Source organism: Macrobrachium rosenbergii, chromosome 28 (genome assembly GCF_040412425.1).
Source record: "Macrobrachium rosenbergii isolate ZJJX-2024 chromosome 28, ASM4041242v1, whole genome shotgun sequence".
In the NCBI taxonomy this organism is placed as follows: Eukaryota; Metazoa; Arthropoda; class Malacostraca; order Decapoda; family Palaemonidae; genus Macrobrachium; species Macrobrachium rosenbergii.
Genome location: NC_089768.1, coordinates 12,761,863 through 12,777,500, shown reverse-complemented (window position 1 = coordinate 12,777,500; position 15,638 = coordinate 12,761,863). Strand labels below are relative to the sequence as shown.

The 15,638-nt window shown below is 37.3% G+C and overlaps 1 protein-coding gene across 10 annotated transcripts in view; it reads left to right on the top strand.

Moving 5' to 3' along the window:
• Window positions 1–15,638, top strand: part of LOC136854032 (dystrophin, isoforms A/C/F/G/H-like) — a 1,916,343-nt gene that overhangs the window by 63,148 nt on the left and 1,837,557 nt on the right. For 6 of the 10 annotated variants that reach the window (XM_067130073.1, XM_067130052.1, XM_067130074.1 and 3 more), the window contains exon 1: window positions 9,778–9,872. The exons of the other annotated variants lie outside the window; for them this stretch is intronic. The gene's annotated coding sequence lies outside the window, so the exon portion shown is untranslated. Of the gene's footprint in view, window positions 1–9,777; window positions 9,873–15,638 lie in introns of those variants that run through there. 10 annotated transcript variants of the gene reach the window in all.

The window sequence follows — 15,638 nt, the reverse complement described above, 5'->3', positions numbered from 1 at the left end:
GAAGACTGCAGTATATGCAAAATTACAGAACTGAGAAAAATGGTAGATACTGCAGTTTTTCCTTGCCTTACTACTGATGTTGCAGATACTGCAAATGGGACCCCTAAATAAAGCATTGAAGAATCATTCTGAAACTGCAGTAACTTGCGTATTAGTGTTTCATGAGCCCAATAGTTGGCATATCTCAATTTCGAAAATTTTACAGATACTGCAGTTTTCCATTTTGGGGCAGTATTGGTGTCTGGTATATATTTAACGTTCAAGAATAGATTCAGTTGGATTGACAGACGTATAATAATACTTTGGTAAATTATCGAGATGGCTGTTACCAAACACATGCAGTAGAATCGCCTTTTGATCAAGGATCTAATTATTAGATATAAATGTAACTTTTGAATCAAACAGGCATTTTTATCAGTAACGCAGGAAAACTCCATGTCTAGTGCCAGAACTCTCCCGTTCACTTGCAAGAACGCGAACCCTCCTAGAGATACGCGCAGCTTGCGTTATCGGTGGCGTGTAATGCGACAGAATCCATCCAGTGGTCGTGATTATTAACCATCTCCGCTCGGTAAGTGGCGCGAGTGGTCGAGAATGAAATGGGAATAGGGCAGAAGGAAGTTGGGTAGGGGCGAGGTGAATGAGGCATTAATGGCCGAAGGATGAATGAACCCTGGGATGCAACAGCAGTAGTAAATGACGCAGATGAATGGGTGGCGGAATACGTCACAAACATATGGGCGGACGGGTGACGAAGTCCGTCTAGATGGCGTTATTATGTGATCAATTGCAAAGTTACCTTGAATTATGAATGAACTCTCGATCGATAGACCGTTGATAGATTGTCTTTATGATTTCTCGTGTAGCTACAGAAACACTTGTAAATGTGAACTTCACCACAATGTTAAGTTGATGGTGAGGGAAGAAGGAACAGATGAAGGATTTAGCAGAAACAAGAGAACCCAAAGATAAAGTGAGAATATCTCACCGTAAACACACACTCCCAACATCCAAAGGGCGCCAGTTCGTATATAAAATACATTTTAAATATATATATATATATATATATATATATATATATATATATATATATATATATATATATATATATATATATATATATATATATATATATATTTTTTTTTTTTTGTTCTTGTGCCTTTACTTTCCTTTGGGGCTCACTAGGACATTTTGCAAACGTCTTAAAACTCATCAATTGTTCGGTTATTGAACAGAGATGGGTTACCTCCTAGAAATCTTATTTTGAAGCACTGTCTCCATCCGAATTAATCCTGGAGACGAGCCTTCGTAAGGGGTAAATGACTTTGGACGTTTTAACGTTAGTTTGATGTGAAAATACTAAGTGTTTCTTTTTCACTAACAGCTACCTCTGTCAATATTTGAAGTACATATTTTCACTTGACGTTCTTAGAACCATCATGAAATATGGAGATGAAAATGAAGATGGCGTTTTGTGTGATAAGCTGATTTGAAAAGGCCTCTTTCCCGTAGGGGGATAGTGCCGCCCGTGCACCTCACGGGGTGCACTATAGACATTACTAATAGTTCTTTGCAGCGTCTTTTCGGCCCTTAGCTGCAACCCCTTTCGTTCCTTTGACTGCACCCCCATTCATACTATCTTCCATCTTGCTATCCACCCTCTCCTAACAATTATTTCAAAGTGCAGCTGCGAGATTTTCCACCTGCTACACCTTTCACACCTACCTACTCTCAATTTCCTTTCCAGCGCTGAATAACCTCATAGGTCCCAGTGCTTGGCCTTTGGCCTAAACTCCATATTCCATTCCTAAAAGGCCCCTTATTCTACGAATGATACAGAGAGGTCATCATCAGTGATCGATATATGCTATACCTTCTCCCTAGTTTGAGGAAATAAAGGCTTCCATGTACACTCTATGCATTTACAGTAATCATGGATGCTGTTAGGCTATGCACATTTATCACGATTTAATTTTAACCTGTGTACCACGTGTCATTTCCGTATTTATTTATACCATAAACGTTGTTAAATAAGATTTAGCATTTAATGCGCTTCTCAGAAATCACCCAGTCTAATGTGATCACTGCGAGGCTTAGTTATACGCAGTGTTCAAACAAAAACGTGTGTACAGTAGGTAAACAAGTAACTCTGTAGATAATGATCATGTTTTAAATGTGTTGCAAGTGAAGTGGTGCATTGTAAAAAGAACACGCAAGTCGGTAAAACACTTAAACAGTGGAAGGAATCATTTGCGACAACCAAAGTAAAAACGAACATTTCTAGACCACCGCGGACGCTGTCCTCGATAAAACTGGTTTTTCCCGCGATTCTTGATTAATCGAAGTAACCCAATTGCTGTTGATAGATTTTTTAAGTATTATCGTCAGAATTTGTCTTCACGAGAACGTTATTAACACCTGTCTTTTATTAGTAGTGGTAATTATATAAAATATTGCTGATAGTCATGCCATCGTAGTTACTTTGGCAATTACCTTTCTTTTATTTCCAAAAAATGAAAGAGTGTCATGATTTGGCAATACAGATCACTTTTAGATTCTGAGAATTGCTTCTTGAAACTAAACCCCGCTACCTAATTGACAGACTGATATTTTTGACCGGCTCACTTCTTTCTAACTTCTGTTTTGGGTATTTTGCACAGCAAGGAAAATAGAAAAAACAAAAAAATTGACATAAGCTCATTTTGTTTATTAAGTGGTTGACGATAAGAAATTTTATATCGACATTAGGGAATTATATATGCATAAAAAAATGCCTTTGTATCAGAAAAGTATATTGAAAAGAGAAATATGACTTGACACGTTGCACTATACACAAAAATGAGAATGTTAGCTCCAGAGATTCTCTCTCTCTCTCTCTCTCTCTCTCTCTCTCTCTCTCTCTCTCTCTCTCTCTCTCTCTCGTACTTGACATGCTGCACGGCATACAAGAATGAGAAATTAGCTTCAGAGGTTCTCTCTCTCCCTCTCTCTCTCACTTGACATGCTGCACGACACACAAAAATGAGAATGTTAAACTTCAGAGATTCTCTCTCTCTCTCTCTCTCTCTCTCTCTCTCTCTCTCTCTCTCTCTCTCTTGCATGCGGCCACTAACGCGTCGAGAAGTGTGAAGAACAGACAAAGCGACTGGAACTCCTCATTCCTCATGGAACGTTAAACACTAAAGCTTCTTAGTTTCGAGTGACTATGTCCCCCTTCCAGTCACAAAAATGCGTGTCAGATTTCGCTTCTCTCGCGTTTATTTTTCTCATTCATAGGGAACAGGCGGACTTGAAAAACAGCCCGAACTTGTCCTGACTGCGTATGATTACAAACGTCCGTGTACACAGTCTCGTAGTGAATGACAGGCACGATTCTTGAAGCCATTTATTAGACGATCTAATGAGCTGGCGATACCACGTGTTGATCAAAGAATCCCAAGGGATTCTGACACAGGTATAGGCCTATTCCTTAAAGTAAGACACCACCGGTGATTCTAGAGTGTATGGTTCCTATGTGTGTATGTGTGTTTGTTATTTTTTTTTATGTTTGGTTATACTTACTTCTCTCTGAAAAAAGCAAAGGTTTTTCATTTCTTCTATTACAAAATTTGTCCAGAAATGTCTTGCCTCCTTGCCTGCTCCTTATGTTACAGTCATATATGCATCACATAATTATAAAATTTTGAAAATACGCATATTAAACTCAGTGTCTCTCTAATTCCCCTCAGTGGAGCTGTGATGTTGCAATTAATTACAACTAAATAATGAAGAGAGAGAGAGAGAGAGAGAGAGAGAGAGAGAGAGAGAGAGAGAGAGAGAGAGAGAGAATGTTGTATTCGTCAAAGAAGTAAAGTAACCGTACAGCATGATTAATGATCTTTTGTATGTCATATATTTAAATACCTAAAAGTAAATTATTATTATTGTTGCTGAGGTGGGACAGGCTAAGTGAATAAAACTGGTCCCACACCAGGGTAAAAAGTTACAAGAAGGTCATTGGTCAGTCTTGCCTTACTATTTTCTGTATTTCATTTGTGTGTGTTTTTTACAGTCTTATATTTTACAATGTTGATTTTCCTTACTTTCTGAGGTTTACGAAACAGTTTATCACTAAAAGTTCATAAATATGCCAGAATTGGAGCTGTTCATTAGGAAGTTTCAGTACGTGTACTTTGTTAGAGCGAATATAACACGTACCCCTCCAAGAGAATAATGAAATCAAGGTAAAATAAACCTTGTAGAAATTAATTAATAGGAGATTCCATACTTATGAAGGAAAATAATAGCTAAAAGAAATGCGGGACTGTGTTCTGGGACCGCTTTGTTTTTAGTCGTTACCGTTAAAATAGTAATGGAAATAAGATAGTGCATTCTGCAGTGATGCACTTCTTTCTGCAGTGGCTGTTTCTTTCCTGATGTGAAATGTATCTCTTATTCATTTAATTGAGACCTGGAACGGACTAGTACGCAGTGTACTGAAGTGTGAGACTCTAACTCTAGTAAAATCAAACATTGATTAACTGATTTTGCACTTTGTGTCCACCTTGCTGTTCATTACATATAAGTAACAAAATGATCCTGAGTTTTTGGAAGTATTTAGTATCTATTTGTGTACTAGGCTTACTCTTTTGTAGTAGATGAACCATCTCACGCTGCCAGGAAGCTGTGTTCTGTTTGTATGGCTTCCTGTGTCTCCATAAAGGATTATGTTATTAACAGTTACTTCAGATCTTTTTCCCTATTATTTATAGGAATATTGATCTCCTGTGTCGAAGACAGGATATTCCTACGATCTTCATTTTCCACACATAGGCTGATAGATCAGTGACCAGTCTGTTGTCGGAATATTTCCAGTTGGGAAGTTTTCCAAAAGCCTTGTTTTAGCAGGGAAATCTATATGATCGTCGTAGCTAGCCAGCCTCCTTTTCTGCCGAGTTGCTCTGATGTTGCTTGCCCAAAAAAGAATTTTGTATCGCCTTCATTTTCTTCCTCTTCCTCTTTACTGTTCATCTGTGGAATAGTTACTGAGTCTAGGATGGACTGCAATGCTGCCTTGATGTTACGTGCAGTTGTACCGTATTTTATTTAGATTTTTTTTCGTAGCTGCTCTTTTTTCAATTCATTTACTCCTTGTTCGTTATATCTGTATTAAGATTATTGTTTTTATTACTTTTTTCCTGTATTTTTTGTTATTTCTCCTACTACGTGCAGTCTATACTACAGAAGCTTGCTCTTAATCCAGTTGACTTTTGGCTTGTTCCATTAAATTGTCACGATTGGAATGTGTCATGCTTTGACTTTGCCTTTGAAACAGTTCTAAGTTTCTTCCATTTGTTCAGTACCATTGATAAGAGGGAATGAGCTCCAGTAGGATTAAAATGAGAAAATGAAGAGAAAAGAGGGTCGTTTCATTCTCCAGGTATGTTTTAGCAACAAACAGTATTGATGTTCTTTAAAGTGAAACGTCGAATTTAGGCATCTCTTAGTAGAGAAAGTAAGACTAGAGGTGCCAAGTAAAAAAATAACAAAATCTGTGGCGGAAGATACGCATGGCCAGGTGAATACCTGATGTTCTCCGTCAAGCAAACTTTCATGTTCCCAGTTCCTATACTTTTAGAGACACGATTAGGCAATGCATCAGTGAATCATAAGCTTCCTCCCTTCCAACGCCTCCCAGGGTCGTTTGCTTTAGGACAGTGTTCTCAACCAGGGGTGCTCGCATCTCTAGGGGGTGCGAAGCCGGTTCCTAAGGGGTGCTAGGATGCCTATGAATAATTAAAGCAAAATATGTTTTTATATACGCATGTTTTTTCTGCGAAGAATAAAAATAAAATGAAATAAAATAAAATAAATAATTAATAATAATAATATTATTATTATTATTATTATTATTATTATTATTATTATTATTATTATTATTATTATTATTATTTTTCTAGAGTAGGTGATGCGAGAACTGACTCCTGATTTGAAAGGGGTAAATACATTGAAATGGGTTAAGAACCACTGCTTTAGGAGGAAGGAAACGAATGACCGTTGTCGAGGTGGGTCGTTAGTATTCAGCACCTTCCGTCAGGCATTCCTTTTCTGGTGGCACGTCCTCTCGCACTAAGGACTCTAGGCTAAGACAGTGGGTCCTGGGCTAAGACAACACCTCCCTTCCCTTTCTCTCGGGAATCGGCTTATACAGGACGCACTTTATCTCTCTCGCTCTCAGTCAGTGCTCCATCCTACGCGGTCTGTAATCTTACTTTTAAGGTCTTCGTTTTATCCTGCTAATATTTCTCCGGTCATTCTTTCCATCACTCATTCCTTTCGTGCGGAAATGTTTGGTGTATTTTGTTCAACTTTTGATGCCTCATTTTTGACAGGACGTACAGTAGTACCACCCATTATGGAATGTGGCTACAAGAGGTAACTTGCTGTTGACTGTTAGCTTTACAAAACCACTCCAGCTATAATTAATTTTTGATAGGTTGTACTTTATATTGATATATTACAGGTAACAATCAGTAGTTCGTTGACTCCTCCAAGCGTCTCCCTGTTTGTAAATTATTACGATAAAAGTACAGCAGCCCATGCATGACTAAAATAATGAAAAATTCATATGAAAAGCACCACGTTCCTTCTTTATGTAACATGAAATAAAACTTATTTTTGGTGGCACTTTCTTTACCCGTTTCGAGCATTACTGTTTTTTTTTTTCGGAAAGTGATCGAATTCCTTAGTTTTTAAAAGTTTTTTCATTTTATTTAATTGTTCAGGCTGCTTCCCAAGGAAACTTATATTGCATTTGATACCAGTGATTAAGGAAGTCCGATTGCATTCCCGATACTTTTAAAAGTAGCTCTTCACACGACAGCAAGTTTTATATCCTCACAGCAAATCATTCTTTTGAGGTCTCGATAAACATTGCGGCGCACCAATGGGAAAAAACGGTTCTTGCTTTACACTCGATGCTAGAAGGCATTCCCTAATTTTCTGTCTTCGTCCATACCCGTATGAGTGAACTATTCACATTTTCTTCCTTTTGAAAACCCAGACAGGCCTAACTACCTACACAGAGAATCCTGCTACACAGAGAATCCTGCTACACAGACAGGATTGACTCGGTCACTGCCGAATATGCGTTACCTGGGATGTTTTCTGAGTGACGTGGCAGGCCCGCCCCTAGAACAGCAGGCAGGTTAAATCATGCAGAAGGCACAACAGAAAGCACAGAATTCCGTGTATTGGAAATGAATGATTAAGAGTTGTCTTCGTGTTTTCCCTTTCAGTTTCCACGAGAAAACGAACACAGCATCAGTATGCTGTCATGCAACTGTAGATTAGAGGTTGGTGGGTCTACAACGAAGATAAAATGAATCAAAGTTGGCGCTTAAAATGCAGCGTGTACTAGACTCTTACCAAATAGGATGACGAGTGAAGTATTTCCGCATGATTGAGAGTAATACTCCATACAGATATGCATAAGTCCCTCAAAAATTTGACAGGGCATTGAGAGAAGTATATGCGTCTATCCTTCCTTGGCATAACTGCAGAACACAAGAATATGCTGTCATATGCAGTCTTCTACAAAGGTCTGTGGAGGTGTGGTATTCGATGGCATTTCTCTCTTTTTATCCGATAAATACTGGAATGATTATGATTTTCTGTTACGAAGGTTTTCCCGAGTTCTGTAAGGAGTAATTCATGCAGTATTCATGAGATTAGTACAGTTGCTAGAGATTGATTCCTAGGGGATCTGACATTTGTATTAATCACTTGAACGTGGCAACAACACGCGATGAAACTCTTATACTGTTTTCGTAACACATAACAGTAAAGAACCCTGTCAAATACATGAATATATTATGTGGATGAGTCGAATATTTTAAAATAGTAAAGGATCCTGTCAATTACATGAATATATTATGTGCACGAATCGAATATTTTAAAATAGTAAAGAAACCCTGTCAAATACATGAATATATTATGTGGATGAGTCGAATATTTTAAAATAGTAAAGGACCCTGTCAAATACATGAATATATTATGTGCACGAGTCGAATATTTTAAAAGAGTCTATAAAGGCCAAAGATAGATCGTTAATAGAAAAAAATCGCAGTTTGAGAGATATAAATCGTTCCTGGTAACTCACGGAGGATTTGTTAGATGTACACTTAATGAATGTTGTTCAAGCAAAATAGGTTCCCAGAGGGACAGTAGTTCGTCTTTGTTTCTGTAGAAATCTTCGACGAACTGGAACTCTACTATCAGTGCACAAGTATACTAACTGTTGTGTTATAGAATAATGATAATAATGTGTTGTTGTGGTATATATATATTATATATACATATATATAAATATACATAATATATATATATATATATATATATATATATATATATATATATATATATATATATATGTATATCTATCTGTCAGTATATATATATATATATATATATATATATATATATATATATATATATATATATATAAATATATATATATATATTTTATATACATACATATATATATATATGTGTGTATGCATATTATCTATCAGTATATATATTATATATATATATATATAATATATAGTATTTATTTTACACATATATGTGTATAGCTATCTATCAATATATATACATATACATATGTATATTAGTATTTACGCACAGTAACTTCCAGAGCCAAGACCTTATAGTAAGAAGATTAACAGGTAGCAGAGTTTTATAGCATATACTAACATTTCACATTAGAGTTAGTGAAACTAATGATTCATTTATAAATCGGGAAGCAGAATGACTACGAAAGCAAACGCACAAACATACAAGCACATCTTTTGCAAATAACCGGCCAGAACTATCTCGACCGGTATGAGAGAGTAGAGAAATATTTTTGTTTTAAAGAACCTTTCTTTGATATTTAGTAAAGCTGTATCTTCACATAACACGCGATAACTGTTGAAACGAATGCGCTGAGATTCCCAAATATCTTTTGTAAAGCTGGCTACAGAGTGATATGATCGATTGAATCACAGAGGCGGCAGTTTTCACACGCACCTGATGATGGAGATGTAATGCCTGGCGCTTGCTTTGTGACTTAGCAGGAGGTGGCAGCTCTCGATAGCCATGTCCAAAGTCCTATAAATAGAAAATGTAGTGAGGGGACCGTTGGACGATTTTGGAGGGAGCCCAAGCTGGAAATAAGCACCGGATTAATGACTATAGCCACAAAACCTTTATCTGTGTCTGTCAGAAGGAGCAGTTAAAGAATATCCTAGATAAGCAGGCTAAGCTCTCTGATAAAGAATCAGTCGTCTGAAGTGTGGCGCGAATTATTTTCTTGAGTAAGACTATACTTATAAATTTATACTTCATTGCGAATTACAAGCTGAGAACCGTATATTTAGAGTTATTTTTATTAGGGGTTTAGTTCCCAGTAATTAGAGGTTCTTCATCTTGCTTATTAGGATTCAGTTATTCCTGCAGTTTGTATGGGTAATTATAATAAGATATATTCTCCATTAGGTTCCATTCTCATAGATCCCTCACACAGAGCTACAGTTGTGTCTTGTTCGTTCCTGACTGTCTTCTGAAGAAAAATTGCTGTTTGTAAATGTAAACATACGCCAAAACAAACACATTCATTCCCAAACTCACCTCCTCATTTATGTGCATGTGACGACCACAGCTCGTTGGTACATGGGTGGCTTGCGTCTACAGTGTTTTATATGATCGAGGATGTTTGTGGCGAGTGCCGGCATTTGTAGGTGCGTATGTGCGTTTGTATGTCTCGGGCAGCAGCAGCAGCAGTAGTATTGGGCAGGTTCCACGGTCTGGGCAGGGCCAGTATGTACCTGGCCTTCCTTGTGACAACGACTGTGGGTAGTGTTTGTGTTGTAGACGAATCTACCACAAGTGTTTATTTCTGCATCTGTGTGGCCATTACACGCTGCCATTGCATTGATAGCGCGTCTTCTTTCCATTTACACGGAAATTTTAAGGACTGAAGAAGAATACCTGGGATATCTTTGGGCTGGATCACACCTGCCTTTCGTTCCAACACCTACGAGTGTGATATGAATGAGTGAATTTCAAGCGACGGCAGGTGATCTCGGAATGTTAAGATACAGCGATGCAACAACCCTCCGCCATATAAAAAGAGAAAAAAGTACGTACGGGGAGGCAAGATGACGATGGCCATATCTCTACCCTAAGAAACTTGAATGACGATACGAACGTGCGTCGGTTGCCAAGTATACCTTAATCTTTTGAGTCCTATCTTTTCTGTAGATATGCGACCTTAGTAGCCAGCCGGGTTCTGTGAGTTATCTTTCAACGTGTAAAATGTAGTGGAAAAGTGAAATGATAGTGGAAAGGGAAATGATTTCGATGATAATGGTGGCGCTGGTTTACCGCACTGAGTAGGGAAGCAAATAAGGTTTGTTTGGTCTTGATAAACAAAGAGATTGTCTTTCGTTTATTTGCGCGATACGTCTGGTATTTTAATTGGAGGCCTTCATTCGATGGAATCTGAATGTGCCACATCCTCCTCAGCAGCAGAAGCAATGATGTGTAATTTGCCGCTGCCGTGGGTGCGCAAACGGGGGTCGTCCCATATTCGTTCGTATCGTGTCGTGATGTTTATGGCAGCAGCTCGAACTTCACACGTATGATGTTTACCATAACATTTAGAGATTTAGCAATCACTTTAATTTTTTAAAGGACTGGAAAGACATGCGGCCTGGGTAGAGTGGTAGATATTGATAGACATCTTAAGACAGCTCTGATAAGAAATCTTGTTGTTCATTGAGTTGTTTAACCACCACTGAAGTGATGATGAAGTTGGAAACAAGTCTTAGTGGGCCTTTTTATTTTAGTTAAGAATTCATGAACAAATTCTCTTAATTTCTTGGAATAATCTCTCTCTCTCTCTCTCTCTCTCTCTCTCTCTCTCTCTCTCTCTGTGTGTGTGTGTGTGTGAGTGTGTATCAGTCTAGGGACTAAATCTTATCCATGACTTTTCAGTCACGTGACTCGTAATAGGCGAAGTTTCGTATAAATCTCCATCAGTGACAACGAAGGATAGGCATTGTGTTTGTTATGTTTTTGTACGTGATCCCCATCGAGTGCTTCTCTCTCTCGCTCTCTCTCACAGTTTTCTTGTGCAAAAAATGTTCACTTTTGTAGTTTTTAATGTCAAGTCTACAGACAAAACAGTCTTTTTAAAAGGGGATTTAACGATGGTGATATTCACAGAAACCATCGAGACGTCATTTTATCCCATTCCAGAGAGATCCAATCGGCTGACTCATAGCCTCTACGTAGTAATGATTCACGTAAGGACAGTCCTGGTTAAAAAGGCCGTATCGTTTTCTCCTCACATATCTCACTATAATGTTAGAGAAGGGAAGAAGAAGAGAAGAAAACCTCCCTTTTTTTCCTCCTCCCAGCTTGTGTTATAGAAAGCCGCCGCTTCATTGCCCAAATACTCTCAAGTTACATCACCGCGATTTTGGTCTCTCTCTCTCTCTCTCTCTCTCAGGTCAGCCACTTTCCCTAACACCCCCCCCTCCTCGTCCACTCCTTTAGCTGTCACCCCCCACCCGGCCTCCGCCAACTATGGGTGTATATGTAGCTTTTGGGTGACTGTATACCACTGATACGTACAGATCTTTTTACATCTATAGAGTTCTCTGATAACGTCTTTGATTGTTATGATGGATTGTTAATCCTCTTTTAAAAGCGAAAGTCATTTTCTTTTGAATATTATGCCCTTGTGTATCCAAGGGTTTGGCGTCGTAACGTTAACGAGAAAAGCAATTTGTAAAATAACTTTTTTGTTTTAATCGGATAATTGTTAAGTGGCTCAATTTTGCAGCATTTTTTTAGTAGCCTTGAGAAAGAAAGAAAAAAAAAACAGAATCGGTTGTGATTTATGCTAGCACACTTTTCGGGGTTAGCCCACCCATTGTGCCCACCGATGTCAAGTTTGAGCAGGTCGGTGATAAGTAAACCGAATATCAGCTTCACCTTCTTTCCCTTTGGATAATGAAAGTAAGAATGGCCTTTCCTCGATGATAAAGCAAATGGCGTTTTTTTTTTTTTTTTAGATATAGCAAAAAGAGTAATATTTTTTTAGCTCCAGAAATGAGAAAAAACATGTTTGCACGATTCAGTTTGGCGTTTTTCCTCCTCCTCTTTTATCACATTTTAATTCTACTTCATTCCTTGAAAGAGAGAGAGAGAGAGAGAGAGAGAGAGAGAGAGAGATCCTATTTAATGACAGAGAAAAGAGTTGCAGGACTGTCTTTGATCTTACATGAATGTGAGTCTCTCTCTCTCTCTCTCTCTCTCTCTCTCTCTCTCTCTCTCTCTCTCTCTCTCTCAACGCAAGAGCTGAAGAACGACTCTAGTAAGGTGGGCTGTGAGTCAGTGACCACTCCCATTAAACCAGAACTAAAAATGGTAATGGAAAGGGAGTTTTTTCTTCTTCTTTTTTCTTAACTGCAACTGGCAAACGTTGCCAGTCAGGGAAGATCCGCAAATAAAAAAAAAAGGCATTCCCTGACCTGTTACTGAATAGCTATTTTTGATTATTCAATGTTTTACTCGCAAGTTAACTCTTTTTAACGTCCAAAAATAGATGGGCCTTAAGAGTGTGTAGGCTACATTATTATACACTGAAAAGAGAAGCCGCTGGCCAGTTCCACCTACGTTAAAGCTTTATTCACGATAAAGTCTATTTTGTACTTCCATTTTAAATAAGCTTTATTCACGATAAAGTTGAATTTGTCCTTCCATTTTAAATAAGCTTTACTCACAAAAGAGTACATTTCGTATTTCCATTTTAAATACGCTTTAGTCACAAAAAGCAAATTTTTAATGACAGATTTAACCTTTTTCATTTGATGCAAGCCATGACTACGGTGACACCTTAAATTTACTATATGTCGTTGGCTGATAATGACATATTTTTGTATTATTAAGTTAGTCCACAATATCGGTATTTATATATATCTGTGGCTAATAATGATAAAATTACTTGTATTAATAATAAAGTTCACAATATCGGTATTGATATATGTCTGAGGATAATAATGATACATTTACATATAATGATATAGTCCATATGTCTTTGGCTAATAATGATACAATTAGCCTATTTGTATTAATGATAAAGTCAACAATATCGGTATTATATATGTCTGAGGATAATGATGTATTTACATGTATTAATGATATAGTCCGCAATATCGGTATTGATACATGTCTGTGGCTAATAATGATACATTTACTTATTTTATTAAATTAGTCCACTAAATCGGTATTGATATATGTCTGTGGCTAATAATGATACATTTACTAGCATTAATGATATAGTCCACAATATCGGTGTAGCTACCAGCCGAATGTCACAGTCAGCGAAAAGACATTCCTCTCCTCGGAACGACCTTCAGCAGTCTGGTCGAATTTATCTTCTTCGCTGAACTATGGGAAGACAGAGCAGAGCTAGACCGGTCTTAGCATTAGTTTGCAGGGCGGTAAACATTTCGTTAAGCCTTATGGGTTTTAAAGAAGGACAGAAAAGAACGGGGTTGAAGACGGAGAGGACCTTCAACAGGTGACTTGAATGCCTGTCGTTTCATTAGGGCGAGTTTTACCTCCTACCTTGTATCCTTTTATTTACATTTTCCCCTCCTGAATCACGGCACTGACCTATCTATCTATCTGTCTGTCTGTCTGTCTGTTTATTAATTTATTAGTTGATTTTTTCTTCTTTAATAAGAGAGATCTCTTCTTTCTGTATTTCTCTTTACCTCCTTTTACTTCTTTCAAATGAACGCTTAATATTCTTTGGAAGCGTGAATTTCAAGTCAGTGGCCCCTGTTGGCTTGTGCCACATGAATAGGGTTCATCTTCTGAATAATAATAATAATAATAATAATAATAATAATAATAATAATAATAATAATAATAATAATGATAATAATAATAATAATAAAAGTCAGTATATCTTTTTTATACAGTGACACATTTTTCATGGCTAAACGAACAAAGAACGGGTTAGAGGACGCCAAGGCATAAGGCGTAACAATAAATTACTGATAAGAAATCTGTCAGGAAGGGGAATAAAATAAAATTCCGGTCTTTTCGCTCTGTCTGAAATCATAAGAATTCAGCTCAGTTAGAGGAAAATTTCTAACCAGTTAGTATGCCATTTGTTACTGATTTTTTTTTTTTTTTTTTTTTTTAGATGAGTAATAGGCCTATATGAGATCGGCGCCGGCTCTATGAGCCTCGCAGAGGCCCAGGAGGACTTAAACTTTTAAATATATGACCATGTTTGATATGGGGAAATAATTGTATTTCGTCAACTGAGAAATCGTATAAAATCTGACTTTTCTGGCCTGCCATTCAGTCCATTATTTCTAAGAGAATTAGACTATACAGGTAGTTGACTTGCGAATTGTGGTAGGTTTTAATAGCTTTAGATGTGTTATGAAGTATTATATTCATGAAAAAAGAATTATTATTCAGTCTGTCGGCGTAATTAGGTATCTTAATCTCGCCATATTATGTTAGAATATTTGTCGAGTTCAAAACAGTAATTTCGTATTCTTAGAATAGGTTTTAAATGTTATTAGCCATACTGAAAAGATGATCTTTTTTTACCAGTTGTCACCGTTATAAAGTATTATATTCATGCTAGAATATTCACCATTTAAAGCGGCCTTTTACGGTTTAAAAATAAGTTTTAAATGTTATTAGCCATACCGAAAACATGATCTTCATGAACCAGTTGTCACTGTAGTATTGCATTAGCCCTAACTTTATACTCTACTAAGCCTATCGTGGTTGACGTCTCAGGCATAAGCCTGGGCTTCGTCAGACTTTGATGCACAGAAGAAAAAGCCCATTAACCGAGATGCTGTTTTAACTCTTTATGTTGTAGACTCCATAAAATCGTGTATTTTTCCTTTCACCCATTACTCCTGCCTGTACAGTACGTATTGAGTTACTAATGTCAGAAAAGAGATTACGGTCTTGGCGAGAAGAAACCCAAGAGTGAACAGTGAAGAAGATTTGTCGACGGCCGTCACCCCACCCCTTGGATTCAAATACCTCGAGTTTAATGATTTACGACCCTTTAGGGGGATGTCAAAAATAGTTTTGTGCGTTTTTATGAGAGTCCGTCGGTGTTTATGTGTGTGGTTGTGGCCACGGTTTTCTGTGATAAGAGGAGATCTTTGTATGGTAAATTTTTCTCATTCGTTTGACTGTTGGCATTGACTTAAGACTGTAGATTTTACTGCCGACAGCAACTTTGCTGGGAGTGCTTATAAAGTGATAGCGAAACTCCGACAACTTGTATATTGCAAAACTAAACGGGTTTAAAATTGCGTAACTTGATTGACTGCTATAGTGAGAACGAAAAATTATTTTTCGGTACAGATTCTATTTTTTTTAGTTAAGAATTTTCCTTCTTTTAAATAGAAATTGTACTTTGTTTACTATTCAGATATAGAAACCATGATTTGATAAGCATATTGAGCCAAAGCAGATTGCAAGTTGCTCAGAGGCAAATCTTGCCTTGTTAACAACTCAGACTTATGAAATTTCTAGTTTTGCAAACGTAAGTAGTC